Source organism: Malaclemys terrapin, chromosome 14 (assembly GCF_027887155.1).
Source record: "Malaclemys terrapin pileata isolate rMalTer1 chromosome 14, rMalTer1.hap1, whole genome shotgun sequence".
NCBI lineage: Eukaryota > Metazoa > Chordata > Testudines > Emydidae > Malaclemys > Malaclemys terrapin.
In genome coordinates, this window is record NC_071518.1 from 6106422 (window position 1) to 6123537 (window position 17116).

A 17116-nucleotide genomic window follows, 5' to 3' on the forward strand; every position below is an offset into this window, starting at 1 on the left:
AATAAAATTCAGGAGCCTAACGTTAATTCCTGACGTTCTGTTTAGGCACATGCCTGATTTTCAAAACTGCTGAGCGCCCAGAAGCTCCCATGCAGGCCCACAGTTCTGAGCCCAGTAATTGTCCATGCTTCTGAGCGCCTCCTCCACTGTGCAGAGCATCCTTAACGCCCGCTGGAGGCACTCAGCGCCCCACAGGATCTGGCCTTACGTCTATAACGCAAGCTCCAACGCACAGCTGCAATAGGCTGTCCTTCGTTAGGGGGAGGGGGGAACAAGGAGTGTGCCCCATAAAGGGTTAATCTAGCAAGGTGGAAAAACGAAATAGCCGGGATGAAATCCTGGGCTTATTGAAGTCAATGAGAGTTTTATCATTGATGTCACCGAGGTTAGGATTTCACCCCCTAGACTGTCAGTGACAAGATGTCTCGTTTCATTGTCCTAAGCATTGTCCTTTCTTAAGTTTAGTTTCCTGGGAAAGTCCCCGATTTGTTAATTATCGTACCGTGTACTCTGCTGACCTAAATTCCCCCAGCAGTTTCAATTGGACGAACTGCAACATTCTCTTTCATTTCCTGTTGTGTACCATTGACCAGCTGTCCCGTTCCACCCCTCCAGTGGGCAAATGAGCCCAGTTTATATATAGTTCATAACACGCTTTGGGATGAAAGGGCGATTCAGATTGGTAAGATGACACCATCACTCATGTCAGTGGCAGTTTGCATAAGGATAGGACGACAACCTGGCAATTTTCTATTCCTGGCACATGAAATCGGAGGGCTCAGAAGATAGGATGTGAATTGGAGACTCAGATTAGAGCATGGCTCCTTCTTGTCCCCAAAGTAGGGCAATGAGATAACATCAAGAGACGTTATGGTGTCAGTGGAACTGCTCCATCTGGATCAGATGCAAAATGAACAGAAGTAACATTTCATCAATACAGAGTGTTCTTGCTATGCAAAAACCACAGCAGAAGGTCTGGAGCAGTTAGCTCCCAGTGAAAGTGCCAGAGAGAGGAAGGATGGCGTTGTGCTTAACGTACAGTCCCAGGAGTCAGGGGAGCTGCGTTTTAGCGCTGGCTCGGTTGCAGAATGGTGGTGTGACCTTGGGCAACACACTTTCCCTTCTGTTCCTCGGTTTCCTCGCCTGTAAAATAGGGATAATTCTCACTACCTGGAATCTAATCCTCAATGTCAATAAAAAACAACTGTCTCCCCAGACACTGAGGGGGCAGGGAACACTTTAGGCTTTTGGGCTTCACGGCCTTTCCAATCTGAGGCGGTGAGCTGCTGCTGCTCCTTCTCACCAACACGTTGTAGACAGCTGGCTTGTAGCTTGCTTGCCTCTTGCCGTCTGATCCCTCTCTCTTGCTTTTGGCACACAGCGTTCTGTTATTTCTGCTTTGGGCAAGGGCCGTTTCCTGCCTGACTCCACAGTAGCACAAAACAAGGATGAATAATGATTCAGACTGTACAGAAACCGCAAGTTGTAACACACACCGCAACATGTTGCTGCAAATTTGAGTGCCATTGTGACCCTGTGCGCCAGGTCGCAGCACCTCTCTCTCAACTTAGGCCCAGCTGCCACTCCATCATGGTGGAGGGGATTTGATGGACATAGAGCAGGGTGGGCTCTGGGTGGTGAAAGAAATAAGATGGAGCTAGGAAGTTGGGGAGCAGCAGGGCCGGTACTACCATTTAGGCAAACTAGGCGGTTGCCTAGGGCACCAAGATTTGGGGGCGGCAAAAAGCGGTGCCCCCAATTTTTTTTACAGCGTTCCTACCCCCCCTCCCCGAGTGCGCAGTCACCACTCCACTTCTCCCACCTCCCAGGCTTGCAGCGCCAATCAGCTGTTTGGCGCCGTAAGCCTGGGAGGGGAGGAGAATTAGAGTGGGGGCGGCGTGCTGGGGAGGAGGTGGAGCAGAGGTGAGCTGGGGTAGGCAGCTGCCGCACAGCTCCCCGGGGGGGAGGGAGCTGCCCCGGGGGGGGAGCTGCAGTGGGGGAGGCGCCTCAGGGCGGGGGTGGGGGCGCAAGGTGGAAGTTTCGCCTAGGGCGCGAAACTTCCTTGCACCGGCCCCAGGGAGCAGATGCACAGTGAAGCTGGCACTGCATTGTTGGGTGCCCATTTTGCAGGCATTTAAGTTTGAATTTGCAGCTCGTAATTGTCCCCTGTGTACTGCGGATGAGCAGGGGGTCTCAAGTAGACAGACCAAAGAAAACGATTTCTTCTTTTCTTTGAAAAAATCTCATGATTTTTAGGCTACTCTCAGGATCTTTTAGATGCTGACTCAGGATTCTTGAACTGTTGATACTGGTGATACTGCACTCTGCACTGGAATAGGTGCCATGCCGAGAGGTGAGGAATCACATGGGGAAATCCCTCTGGCCGTGGTTGCCTTCAGAGAGCTCGAAAACTGCGCATGGCCCTCAGGTCACATGTTGGTCGTGTCTGACAATAGATCTGAAGAAGCAATGTTAAAATAATTCTTTGCACTTATGTAAGAAGTATTTCCATCCATGGGCCTCAGGGTCTTTCACAAACATGAATTAACACTTAGTGAGGCAGGGAAACATTATTAGACCCATTTTGCACATGGAGTAATCTAAGGTTTACGGTGGTTAAGAGATTTCCCCGAGATCGCACAGCGAGTCCTTGGCAGAGCCATGGATAGAACACAAGAGTCTTGCTTTCACATCCTCTGCTCTAATCTCTCTAGTCTAGACCAAACGCTCAGAGAAGTAGTTACCTTGTGAACTCTAATTCCCAGAATGCATTGCATGCAGTAGTTACTAGTCCATTATTTACTGTTGTTGTTAACAGTAGTATTTTGTTATTTCAGATTTATGTTAAAACAGTGTCCAGAGGCCCAGTCAGGACGAGGGACCCATTCCACTAGGCACGGTACCTATCGAAAACACAGTCCAGGCCCTAAAGAGCTTATAGGCTAAGTCGAAAAGGTGAAAAGAAATACTGGCAATGGAGTTGTACTTAGTAGCAAGTTGGGCATGGTGTGGAGGGGTACATGAGATGAAGCAGTCCCATTCAGCTCCTGGAATACACCTGGCTAGTCTACACTAGGAGCGCTACAGTGACGCAGCTGCATCCATGCTGTAGACTGCTGTAGTGCAGTCTGGTGAAGACGCTCTATGCCGACGGGAGAGACCTCTCCCGTTGGCATAATAAAACCACCTCTGTGAGCAGCGGTAGCTGTTGGCAGGAAAAGCTCTCCTGCCGACATAGTGCTGTCCACTTCGGTGCTTAGGTCTGTGTACCTTACATCACTCGGAGGGTGGCTTATTCACATCCTTGAGCGACATAAGTTATACTGACATAACCTGCAGTGTAGACAACATTAAAGTTCTTGTGAACTCTGGGCTCTGTAGCAACTTCTCTGCAACAGCAGCTTCCTGGCACCCTCTAATGGGAAAAAAGAGTCACTGAACCCCCACTTCACAGACGGCTTTTCATTTCTGCATTTCTATTTTTAATCGACTATCACAGTAATAACTTCCAGGCGGATGAGGGACGCCCAGTGCCAACACACGCCCAAAAGAATGTGCTGAACCAATGTCAAGGCCCGACTGGAGAACTGGAGGATGCCTGGCCAGACTTGCTCAGCTCTGGAAATTAGCACATAAACAGATTGCTGCCTTGAGTTATTTAAATGGAAAAAACCTAAATCAGCTCTGCCTTTTGTGTCTTACTCATGAATTAAATACACATGCAAGGGACTAACTGGGTAACATTTGTCTTTAATGCAGCTCTTTTCTTTCCTTACTCTTTGCACAAATGAATACGACAGTATTCTCCGATAGTGGCCCAAACGCTGTACTTATGACCGCCATTTTCAAACATAGGAGCTGAAAGCTACGCTCCTAAGTTCATATTTAGGCTCCTTAAAAAAGAAGGCTGTTGTTTCAAAAGTGCAGGGCACCACGCAGCTCCTAATGAAATCATCGTTGAAAAACAGGTCACTTATTTAGGAGCCCAACTCTAGTCTCCTATTTTAAAAAATCTCAGCCTTTGCTGGTGATTCTGCTTTAGTTTGGGTTGTTTCCGTAGATCCTGCAGTTTATTTTAAGAAGAGATGCCACTTTAATTATGAAATGCTTTGTGCAGTTGATTTAGCTCATTGCTTATAGGAAACGAATGCTATCAGCAAAGAAGTTCTGCACACAGACCTTTGCAAGCTAACGCTGTCTCACATTTGTTACCAGGGATTGTACAGGACATTGAGAGAGATACAGAAAATCCGGGATGGTGGCATATACAATAATCAAGTGATGACCGAGCTGTCTAATATAATGTATTAGATGTATGATCTAATAAGTGATATTAGACAGTCTCGTCATGGCTGCACTACAGACAGAGCTAGCACAATAAGCACTTGGCATTGTAGAAAACACTGTCAAAGCAGAGAAGGGCTAGGGTTATTCTAGTAGCTGACTGCAGTTTGGTGCTATCCTCCATTACATCTTGCTTGTGCGTAACTCTGGTTTGGTACAGGGGAACATAAAAAGATACTGAAGTAGTTCAATGAGTTCTCTAAGGCATTTAACAATTCAGTATTGTAATGAACTGGCTAGTGTGTGTGTGTGTGAACTACTTTTCTCTGATGGACAGAATTTTCAAACGTGTGTGTCATAGGCTCTCTATTGCCAACAGCAAAGGGAGATTCTCCTTCTGCTCAGGTGGTAGAATAATGCACATTTAGAGGAGAAGGTTCAGAGTCATAGCCTTCTGACCACCGTGAAGTTCCAAGGGGCTGCAAATGCATTATCATGACAATCACAAAGTTCTAGGTGCAGTATCCAGGAGTTTGCAGTCTGAATTGCAATGAATGGGATATTTCACTTGACAAAAAATAAATAAATAAAAATGTCAATTTGGCAAATGGATTGTGTTGAAACTGGGGGTTCAATAACACCAACTTAATCCAGGAATTTGCAGGCAAATATTTGTCACACTAGTTCCGTCAGTGCAATTCAGCCTTGTTCTCCTTCAAGTCTCTCCTCAGAATCCACCCACCCTTTCCGTAACGGATAGAGTATTGCTGTACTGATCTCAAGGACCAAAAGAATTAAAGGTGGTTATAAACTCTTTCACTGTTGAACATTAAAACAGTGATACTTAGGTTTGGAATTTTTTTTACAGAGGGCCTGGCGTTTTGGCAAACACTCCAAAGCATTCATTCTAAAGTTGAAAGGTTATTGATCAACCACAAGAAAGAACAAAAAATTAAAACAAGCATTTATACAGAAATTGAGTGATGATACAAAACAAAGTTCATTAAACCTTATTAAAGTCTCTCTCATTTTGGAGGCAATATATCAGTGTCTTATTTTATTAACCACCTTTCTTTGATTCGAAGGAAAGGGTTCATTTTACTGGCTGTCCTGATGCGTGAAGGGTATTCACTTCTTCTGTTTTTAACAAACAGACACAAGGTGGTGGAGAGACAGGATAGAAAAGGTGGGGGAAATATGGCTTTGGTTGAGGTTTTAGGAACACTGGGCGGCTGCTCAAAGCATTTGCCCATTTCTGTGATAGCTGCTGCTTTTGCTCAGCCTTGCTTCCACCTTGTTACAGTCCTCCCCCTGCCTCATTCCTGCCTTGGACCCAGTCTTGCCCCTGACTTGCCCCACCCCAGGTAAACCTGGCTCTGATTCCTGACTCCAGCTCTGGCCCCTGACGCTGGCTCTGACTGTGGGCTCCTATTGCTGGTTACCGACTCCTGCTCCAACCACTAGGCTGGACCGCCCACGTCCAGGTTCCTGACAGCTCCCCTCCATCTCACCGTGCCTATTTCTTTCACCAGCCTGTTACATCTTCTCTTTTAGACTGAAAGCTCTTTGGAGCAAGGATTGTCAGTTCATATGTGTTTGTACAGTGCCAAGCACAACGAGGCCCAGCTGGGCCTGTCGGTGGTGCCACAATATAAATATTCAATAGTAATTAGAAGAATCAACCATGGGTCTCACTGTCCCCTTGGCTTCTGTGCTTCGTCCCTCCTTTCATGATTTTGCTATTGGATGGTGGTAGTCACCACGTGATGCCTGCTCCTTACCACCGACTGTCTGTTTCTTTTGTTGTCCCCATTCCATCCCCAGCCTGGCTTTTGATCTGCTTTTGTTTTCAGGCCAGTGTTCCAGTTTCAAGCTGCGTCGAGATTTCTAGCCTCTTCCCGAGTCCAAAGGCAGCTACTGTTGCAATGCAAACACTGCAAGATAGGGATTTGGTGGGTCAGCCTCTTCCCCTCCTCTGCTCCACACACATTTGGCATCTCAGTTAGCATCCAGTTCCCCCTCCCACACGTCAAGATTAGCCAGCAACTACCCCTGCCATTCCAATCTCACAGCAGAGAGTGACAACCATGCTGAAATCAATGTGCCAGAATGCATGAAGTGGTTTTGGGTTGCAGACCAGTGTCCCCTAGGGACTTGGTTGAGACCACCAACCTCATTTCACGGGCAACCTTAAGGCACAGCTGCACCCAGATCTCTGGAAGTGGAAGACTAGTGCATTAATCCAGCATGTCCCTTTAAAACTCTGACTGGAAACCTTTTACTTTTAGAATCCCCGTTGCCATAGCAACAACAGACCCAGCGCTCGCTGCAGAGTTTGGGGTCTATAAATACATTCTAGATCTATAGTTGTGATATTAGCTATGATGACTACAAAATTGCATGTGGTAATGAAGTAAAAAGATCAGTACTCAACGGAAACAAATTAGATGAGGTTCACAACTTGGTTCAGATTGTAGCCTGAAAAAAGAACAACTGAAAAATAATGCACAATACCTAATAAGATCCTGTGTCTTAATTAGGGTAATTTTATATTGATTTCAATTATAATTTTTGGAAATTATGGACTGCAGTCTAAATCTCTCCCTCTCCGTCTCTGTGTATTTTAACTAGTTATTTATTTAGGAAGTTTTAACAGGTTTACAGATCCCTGGCCATGCAAATATCAGACAAAACAATCATTACAACAATGAGCTTTTGTTTAGATATACATTATACAGTCTTATAGTCATCAGATCTCTCTATTTAACAGGGTGTTACTATATTACCCAATGAGCGGCTTTACGCTATCCATGACAAGTTTCTGGTTATTTTATTAATTTGAGTGAAATCTCTGATTAGGCTGTGTGTATTTTAAACATGTTACTCTGTGGTTGTTTATGTAAATAGTTTTCTTTTTTTTAAATAGCCATTTTTGTGGAACCCACTTAAAAACACTGTGTGAACGCTTGCTGTTTGTGGAAAAGCAGCTAACTAGCTAACACTGAGCTAGATTATTCCTATCGCTCCATGAGTGGTCCCACTGGGTCTGATTCAGCACAATATCTCTATCCCTTAAGTGCATTCTAACTTTAAGTGAATTTAAGTGCCAAATGCTTTTTTGAATTGGGATCACTGACTTCAATGGGCCCACTTGTGTAGGAAGATACTATTCAGTGTGTCAGGAAACCAAAATTTGGCCCATGGTATCTAGAGATGTGTTGATGTTGCCCATGACACCAGAACACAAAGAAAGATGCAATCTAAACAGGGCAGATTAATATTAACTGCATTAGAAACAAAGGGAAAATAAATGACTGCCATATGGAAAAAGATCAGACTTGACAGGAAAGAAAGAAATGTTATTTTCAAGGTTCGGACAGATTTGTATACAGTGGTCAGAGAGGAAAGAAAGAAAATAAACTGAAACACGTATCAACAAGTTATTTGCAGTTTCCGCCTTTAAAAAGAGAAGCTCCAGGTTATTCAAAATACACTTTTTCAGGCAATCCGTTTTCTTTTGTTTGTTTGTTTTTTAATGATGGTCTTAGAATGAAAATAAATTCCTTCCTGTGGCTCCTTTGTGGGCCTGATCCTAGTGGCTAGAGGGTCCATGTTACAAAAGCAGTTGTTGATACTAGGTATTGGCAATCTGCACAGAGGTGTCCAGGAATGAATGGGCCATGGGCGATGAATTCATTCCATAGCGGTGATTCCTCCTGGTCAGGATTGAGGGCACAGCTCCCACTGGATCTTCTTGTCAAGATAGATGGCCCCCACTGTCCACACACATCTGCCTGGGCTTGGCCCACTCCTACAGGAAGCTTTCTGACACACGCTGATAAAATAGTTGATTGCTGGGGAAGAAGTCAGTGCTGAATAATAGTGAGCCAATAAGTTCTATGGTGTGGGAAGTGCTATCTGTGTCGGTAAGTGTTTTCTGGAATACTTGACCCTGGACCTGTAGAACAGAGGCAGTAGACCATTAGCCAAGATGGCTAAGCCTCTGACAGCCAGATGCTGGGACTGGATGACGGGGATGCATCATTTGATAACTGCTCTGTTGTGCTCATTTCTTCTGAAGCATCTGGCATTGGCCACTGTCAGAAGACAAGATACTGGGCTAGATGGATCCCTGGTCTGACCCAATATGGCCGTTCTTATGTTCTTACAAGGCAGGCTAACCTGAGAGTAACAAGTGCACTACCGAATGGTAGTGGAAAAACTACTTACAATACTGGAGCTATTCTATCAGTATTTGCCATCTACATGGGCACTGGATCAGTGGAGACAGGCATGGTGAAGGATGACCTAGTGAAAGGGTGGGCAAACTACGGTCCAGGGGGCTGCATCCAGCCCTTCAGATGTTTTAATCTGGCCCTCGAGCTCCTGATGGGGAGCGAGATCCAGGGCTTCTCCTGCTCTGCACATGCTGTGGCTCCACATGGCTCCTGGAAGCAGCGGCATGTCCCCCCTCCGGCTCCTACGCGTAGGGGCAGCCACGGGGCTCCGCACACTGCCCCTGCTCCAACCGCCACCCTTGTAGCTCCCATTGGCCAGGAACCATGAGCATTCATGGCCCGCCATACAATTTCCATACCCAGATGTGGCCCTCGCGCCAAAAAGTTTGCCTACCCCGACCTAGTGTTTAGCCTTGCTTGACCCAAGGCTGCTCCAAACAGTGTTCGTACACCCTTGTGAGCAATTTGGTGTGCTGAAATTCCCTAGTGTGGAGAAGAGCTGGGAGGGCAACATATGGAAGCGTGCTCTGCTGCTTTCTGTGTTCTGCTGTCCCATCTCTTCTGAGTAAACAGAGGACCTCACTCTTCAGAAAAGTCAATCCAGCACCTTTTATCAACACTAAATTACCATGAAATGCAATTGTATTCTGAGACGTGATCTGTACATTAAGCATTATGAAGTTTCATGTTTATTGTGGCTCACTGACGTTAGATCAATTGTGCTCATATCAGAAGAGATGATTTATCTAGTTGCCATCACCACAGACTCAACCTAAGATCTGAGAATCAAGCTAGGTGCTTTCTGGCTTAAACAAGTGACATGAATGTGGGGCATTTTGGTAATATTTTTATTTTTAGATTCCAATGCACATCTTAGTTTCCTTTTGTGTTTTGTTCTGCTGTGCACTGAGAGTAAAGAGCAGGAGACGTGAGGTGTTTTGTCATGTAGCTGTCGATTCCTTTGCGAACTCTGTCAGGAAGAATGTTTGATGTTTGCGCTGCAATAATTGCAATGTTTGGTTAGAAGGTGTAAATCCTAAGGGATTGTTTTGGTTTCCAGATTGGATGGTTTATGTAACTAAGTAATGCAGCAGAAATTTCAAGTGTTGCAATGGAAAAAAAAAAACTTTTCATTCATCTTTGGCAAATATTTGAGCATAGAATTCACTCTCCTTGAGCATTTAAACTAATCAAGCATGTTTATTAAAATATCAGCAGAAAGCACAGACAGTAGGGAAGTGAACCCAGTCAAAGCAAGCTCATTTAAATAGTCAAATAAACATTTGTAGAAGCACTTGTTTCCAGCGCTAGTAATTCTTTAGTTCTAGTGGAAGGTAAATGAATCTAGAGTGGTGAGGTATTTGTGTAAGTTAATGTGGGGATCTGGACTCAGTACCTGAATAAAAAACTCTAGTACCTCTGCCTAAGTGCACATACACACACATAGCTATTACAGCTGTCAGCTAACCAGACACATGTGGCATGGAATTTGCAACTTTTGACTCCAAAAATACCTGGCATCTCTACTCAGAGAACAGCTGCACTAGCTCAACAAGAGGAGAGGGGTGCTACGAACACTTACAAAACAACCGCGTATCGTATAGTGTCACCTAAAATATTTCCCAGAGTTAGACTGATAAAGGGGCACTGAAGTAGAGAGAAATTCAGAGCTGAAACCATAAGAAAATTTGCGGCACACTGGATGGGACAATGAGATAGAGGAAGACTTTTTCCGGCGGCAGTAACTGCAGAGGAGAAGGTCGACACAGTGTTAAAGGACGGAGGCCAGAGCAGGGTATAGATGAGGTTCATAGGTAGGCTGGAGCAAGGCCATGAACGTTATGGAGGATCCTGAGAAAAGTGTATTGGGAAAAGGAGCTCGTGGAAGTGTTTGAAGTTGGTGTTGATGTGGCTGTTTCTTTACACTAAGGCGAGCTGCAAGCGACATTCTGAGCAGGACAAAGAGAAAGGAAGAGTATAGTCAAGGCAAGAAGCAATAGATGATTTCAGGAGAAGCGGGGCAGGGTTGAGGAAGTGGGGATGAGGAACTTTGTTGACATAAGAAATCTGGGAGGGGGAGAGTTTAGGGTTAACACTCTGAATCAAGGAGGGAGATGGATGAGACGGAGCTGTGTGTTGAGGCTGCTTTTGCCAGTGAGAAGCACTTCTGTGCATGACACATTTAACTAAAGAAAATTAAGAGGAATCCAGAAGTTTAAAGACATGAGCAGGTCTGACATTGTCCATCCACTGGAGGGCAGTAGCACACATGCACTCAAACCCCAACACATTACACAGTACTGTTAATTAGCCTTTTCAGCTTCAGCCTGGTATTTTATATTGCAAAACTGCACACGCTGTAACTGCTCCTTCTGCCACATCAACTCTGGCTCAAATGGAGTTTTTTAAATCTTAAAGGGACATTGTCCCAACTCGAGGCCCAATATTTGGCCTAACTTTTTTGCAAAGTCCTTTAATTTTTTGGCATGTGCTTCAAAGCTTTTTTTGTTGTTTGTTTTTAACAGCCCAGAATCCATGAGCAGTCCTACAATAAATAACCAGTGTATGTATGAATAATGAGGTGAACATAGTATAACATTAATCTCCTCTCTACAGCCATTTTAACAGCTTAGATCATACAGTGATGCCTATTTTAATTATTATTAAACATACTTGAATAGAATACAAAGGAGAATTTGTGTGAGGGGAAAATGCTAGGATCAAAGGGTTTCATAGCAGTCAGGATTGGGCAGTTGGGAATGGCTGCTGGAACTGGGTAGCGGGGAATCAGGGCAGGTTGGAATTGGGGGTCTGGGGTAATGCACTGTTAGCTGGTCAGTTGGCAGGGCCTGATTTACATCTTACGTGCCCCTAGGCACAGCATCTTCAGGGCCCCCCCGCCTACAGCCGACCTTTGTGTTGCACACAGTTTTAAAGAGGTAAGGTGCCTCTAGAGCATGTGCCTAATTAGAAATCCGGCCCTGCCAATTGGGAGTGGTACACCTCTACCCCAATATAACGCTGTCCTCGGGAGCCAAAAAATCTTACTGTGTTATAGGTGAAACGTTATATCGAACTTGCTTTGATCCGCCGGAGTGCACAGCCCTGCCCCCCCGGAGTGCTGCTTTACCGCGTTATATCCGAGTTCATGTTATATCAGGCCGCGTTATATCAGGGCAGAGGTGTATTTGGAATTGGGTGACCGGAACTGGGCATCAGGAGAGAGATGGAGTCAAGGTGAGCACAGCATCTACAGCAAAACTAATGAGGGGGAGTAATCAGTGAGGGAAACTTGGTGGGAAGCAGGGCAAAGCATATAAGAACAGTGTCAGTGCCATAAGTCTGTCACGGCCGGCTCTGGCTTTTTTGCCACCCCAAGCAAAAAAAACAACAACAAAAAACATGCGGGATGGCTGGAGCGGCAAAGCAAAAAATAAAATAAAAAAAATTAAAAACGTGGAGGGCGGCCGGAGCCAGGGTGCAAACTTTCAGTGCCACTTACTTGGCGGCTCGCAGCTGTCTCCCCCGGCTGCGCTGGCTAGCAGGACTCCCTGCGCTGCAGACGTGCCCCAGGCAGCAGAGTGTGTGCCCTGGCTAGTGGGGGGAAGGCGGGAGGGAGAGAGAGAAGGGGGGCGGCCAGGGCTTCCTTCAGCCGGGGCGCTCGCCACTCGGCCCCTCCTGCTGCGCCGCCTGCCGGGAGGGCTCCACGCAGCTCCCGCCTGCAGGTGAATTGAAGGTCGGCAGGGAAGGGAACGATGCGGGCTGCCGGGCTTGCTGCAGACCTGTCACCAGCTGGGGCAGACAGAGCGCACAGCCCGCTCCCAGCAGGGCGCTCCTCTCCTCCGCGCCGCCACCCCCTACAGGGCGACTGGAGCGGCAAATGAAAAAAAAAAAAAAAAGGGCAGCCGTGCCGCCCTAGGATTGGACGGAATGCCACCCCTTAGAATCTGCTGCCCCAAGCATGAGCTTGCTCGGCTGGTGCCTGGAGCTGGCCCTGAAGCCTGTGTTGAAGGGAGGAAAAGCAAATAGCTCTAAAAGAGGAAGAAAGTGAGGCCACACAAAGTAAAACAGATCCCCCAAAAAGTATGTATTGTCTCACACTGTGCTGAGCATGTGAAAGGTTTGAACTACTGTCTGGCTTTCTTTACTTATTAATATATGTCTAATATGTTCATGCTTCCCTTAGACAATACTCAGTCAGATGAAAGGGAATTGGTTTCAAGGGGGTAGTGCCGTGGTATTAATGTGTGGTCACAGCTAACCTATATCAAGGCAGTGACAATTTTGTCTATGCTTTGCAGGTTATTTTGCTCTGAGGCAGAGAATTTGGATGCTAAATTCCAGGCAGAAATGATGAGGCTTAAACCAAATTTAGTGGTCCAAAGATTCCAGACTTTTGGTCCAGGATACGTACCTGCACAGTGTACCATCTGATGATGGCTGTGGAATAGCCTAACAAGGGAAGTGTACAAAACCTCATGGATAGACTGGACAAAACTCTAAAAATGTACAGTAGGGAACAGACCTACATTGATAGGGAGCTGGGACTGGATGATCTACAAAGTTTCTTCACCACTAAGTTCTATGACAAAGATACTACTCTAAGCCTGGTCTACACTGGGGGGGAATCGATCTAAGTTACACAACTTCAGCTACATGAATAACATAGCTGAAATCGATATTCTTAAATCGACCTACCATGGTGTCTTCACCGCGGTGAGTCGACTGCTACTGCTCCCCTGTCGACTCCGCCTGCGCCTCTCACGGTGGTGGAGTACAGGAGTTGACAGGAGAGCACTCGGGGATCGATTTATCGCGTCTAGACTAGACATGATAAATCGACCCCAGCTGGATCGATTGCTGCCCGCCAATCCGGCGGGTAGTGTAGATGTACCCTAATTAAACTATTATTGGCTCTAACATCTAATTGGATCCACAGATGTTGGTACTGGGTCTCCAAGTGAAACATCATCTTTTTTAGGCTGGTCTTTTTAAAGGAACCTAAAGGAGTTAAATGCCAAAATGCCACTGAAATTCAATGTGAATTCAACACCTAACTCCCCACTTCTCCCAGACATCTTTGAAAATACCAGCCTTAATGCCAATGACTGTGGCCCAAATTCATCCACAGAAGAAGTTATTCCATTAGGTTAATCTATGTTTATGGAAGCCATGAGTTTCCTAACATATTATAAGAAAAAGGAGTCTTTGGTTTGACTAGATGGTTTAATAGGATTAGGGTGACCAGACAGCAAGTGTGAAAAATCAGGACAGGAGTGGGGGGTAATAGGTGCCTATATAAGAAAAAGCCCCCAAAATTGGGACTGTCCCTATAAAATCAGGACATCTGGTCACCCTAAATAGGATCTAGAAGGAGGTAGTACAGAAATCAGACTGGAAGCTTTATAAGATAGGGATTGTCACACTGTCTAGAGCAGATCATGATGGTGGGTTCCAACCTCAGGGCAAACTGTCAAGAAACAGGGCATGAACCCCAAACTGGTTGTGTTCTCGATACTTCTATTTCACCAACCAAGTAATAAGTGTGAACTCCTGAAGCAGCAGAACAACCTTAACAGGGAGCCACAGACCATCCCCTTGGGTACTCTATCTTGCCACCCAGGCAAGCCTGCCTTTGTGAACGATGGTCCCTTACACCAAAAATCACAATATTCAGATTGCTCCAGTCCCAAAGAACCAGTCACTTACCCCAGTCAACTAGACCTCAGATCTCAAACCAAAGACAATGCTTGTAGCCAATCCTATAATAAACCATCTAAAGATTTATTAACTAAAAAGAAATGAGAGTTATTCACAAGGTTAAAGCAAGTAAACATACACGCGCACAAATGAGATACAGGCTAAGGTTTGAAAAGATGAGTAGCTGCTATAATATCCCAGCTCTATATGTCCTTTCTGGCTAACCCAAGCATAGGTGCCTACTCCGTGAGTGCTCCAGGGCTGAAGCACTCACACAAAAAAATTAGCGGGTGCTTAGCACCTACCAGCAGCCTAGCTCCCCCGCCCCAGCACCTCCCATCCACCAACAGCTCTGCTGCGTGCAGGAGGCACTGAGGGGGAGGGGAAGGACTGGGGATGGGGTGTGTTCAGGGGAGGGAAGAGGCGGGGCAGGGGATGGGGGCTTTGGGGAAGGGGTGGAGGTGGGGCCTGGGGCAGAATGGGGGCAGGAAGAGGTGGGGTGGAGGGGGGCCTGGGGCAGAGGGGGGGTTGAGCACCTCCCCGGATAAAGAGGAAGTTGGCGCCTATGAACTCAAGCTAAACAGCTGGGGACCCCCTACTTATGCTTAGGGATCTTCATCCCTCAGAGTTCAAGCCACATAGGGAAATGTCTCCATCACGGGCAGTTTTATTCCCTTCCCCCGGTTTAAGCTGTGATGGGAGGAGGGCTTGTGCACATTCCCTTTTCAGGGGTGTGGGACAAGCAATCAACAAAGTCTTTTGTCCACAATGACTTGTCTGAGGTATCTATCTTAACAATACTAACACACAGGTGAGCCAAACTGGTTTCCAGCTATGCATTTGTCAGTGCAGAGTGAGGACTGGGGCCTTGGCAAGAACTGGTACTGGGTCATAAGGACCATGTTTTCATATGTTTGTACAGCACCAAGAACCATGGGGCCTCAATCCTGTTTGTGAGCTCCGGGTTCTATTTTAATATAAATATAGTAACAGATTATGAGTCTGTGGACAACAAAATGAGAGTGAACTATCTTTTAGTTTAGTTACTGTTTATTGACTATTCCGATAAAGCCATCCAAGCTGTGCCTTCCAAACATGCACACTCATCATCCAGATAATTAACATTGGGCAAGAGAGAGAATGCAGGAAATAGGACAGTCTGGAAAAATATAGTTTTGGAGTCTAGAGAACTCAGCTTTCAGAAAGAAACCGCCTCCCCCCGATACATACACACACCATTCGCTCCTCTGAGTGACCTTTAGCTGCCGCTTGTTCTCTTGTGCAAGTTGTAATATGAGCTGTTATAACTATGATTTATACTTCTCCATGTGGTTCTTTGCATTTTCCCGTAGGCCAGCCATGGATTCTTGGTACCATGTCTCTGCTGCGACAGAATTCCTTTTGGTTTTTTAGGGCCTCATCCAAAGCCCTAAAGTCAAAGAAGACTCTCATTGACTTTAGATCAGGCCCGAGGATTTTCTCCATCACCTATTAGGTGTTTAAAAGGTTTAAGTGTGTTGGTCCAAGGGCAAGTACTCATCTCCTTGTTCTAGGGGCTGGGAACACTACAGAAGAAGTACACACCTTCCTAGGGGAAGACGGCATTTTATCTCTTTTCTACTGAGCTCCTCTCCCAATGGCTAGCAGTTGGAAAGACATCAGAAGGAAATGCATATTGCCTTCCTCAACTTGTGGATCACTGAAATGAATAGACAGAAGGGGAGACTATGGGAGTCACAAATATCCTCTCAAAGGTGTGTGTGTGTGGGGGGGGGAATGTTAGAATTATAAAGTGACACAGACCCATCACCATAAAAGCGATGCCATGTAACTGTATTATACATAACACTATGTATCCTTAATAATCTTCCTCCTGCTGCCTACCTTTGATGAGACCATTTCAATAAATGCAGCTGATAAAATAAAAATCTTCTAAATGGATTTTTTTTAAATGACAAATTACCAGTGCTGCTACAAACTACTGTGCAGCAATTAATCTTAGCACTGTGTATAATGAAATTACCAATAAACCATAATCCAAAGGAATAAGTCTGTTTAATTCTTACTTTGTCAGTATGTGAGAGTACACAAACCCATATAAGAGGAAGGGGCTTTTGTCTGGTTCCATGCACACATACCACGGAACTCACATGCGATGAACTCAAGATATAACAAACTGTTTATAGTGAGGAACAATTGTTATCCTTGTTTAGTATTTGTGAAGTGCTAATACTGTGCTTACCTTCAGAACTAGGTAAGTTGATGGAGGATAGGTCCAATCAAAGGCTATTAGCTAAGATGGTTAGGGATGCAACCCCATGCTCTGAGTGTCCCTAGCTTCTGATTGTCAGAAGTTGGGAGTGGATGACTGGGGAAGGATCACTTCATGATTGCCTGTTCTGTTCCTTCCCTCGGAAGCACCTGGCATTGGCCATTGTCAGAAGACAGAATACTGAGCTAGATGGACCACTGGTGTGACCCAGTATGGCAGTTCTTATGTTCTTACTCTTCCATTAAGAGACAAATAAAGACATGGTCCCTGATCCAAGGAGATCATAATCTATAAGAATCAGTGACGGAAAACCCTTACTCTTACCTTGGGCCAAGAATAAAGATGCTGGTTCCTGGCCTGCTCCACTGAGGGCAAGAAGTTTAAAAAAAATAAAAAATAAAATGTGCATCACAACCCTATCCTTACCTAATTGATCACATCACAAAACACACAATTAAGCCACATGGAAAAGCGTTATCAAAATATCATCTGTCTCTCTTGTCTGCTGGATGTTGTCCATAAAACCCATAGGTAAATCCAGCACTGAAATCTCAAATTGTTTCAAAATTTGTAACGTACACATTTAAGTCACCATTACAGGGAACTGCAGTTCAGAGTGAAG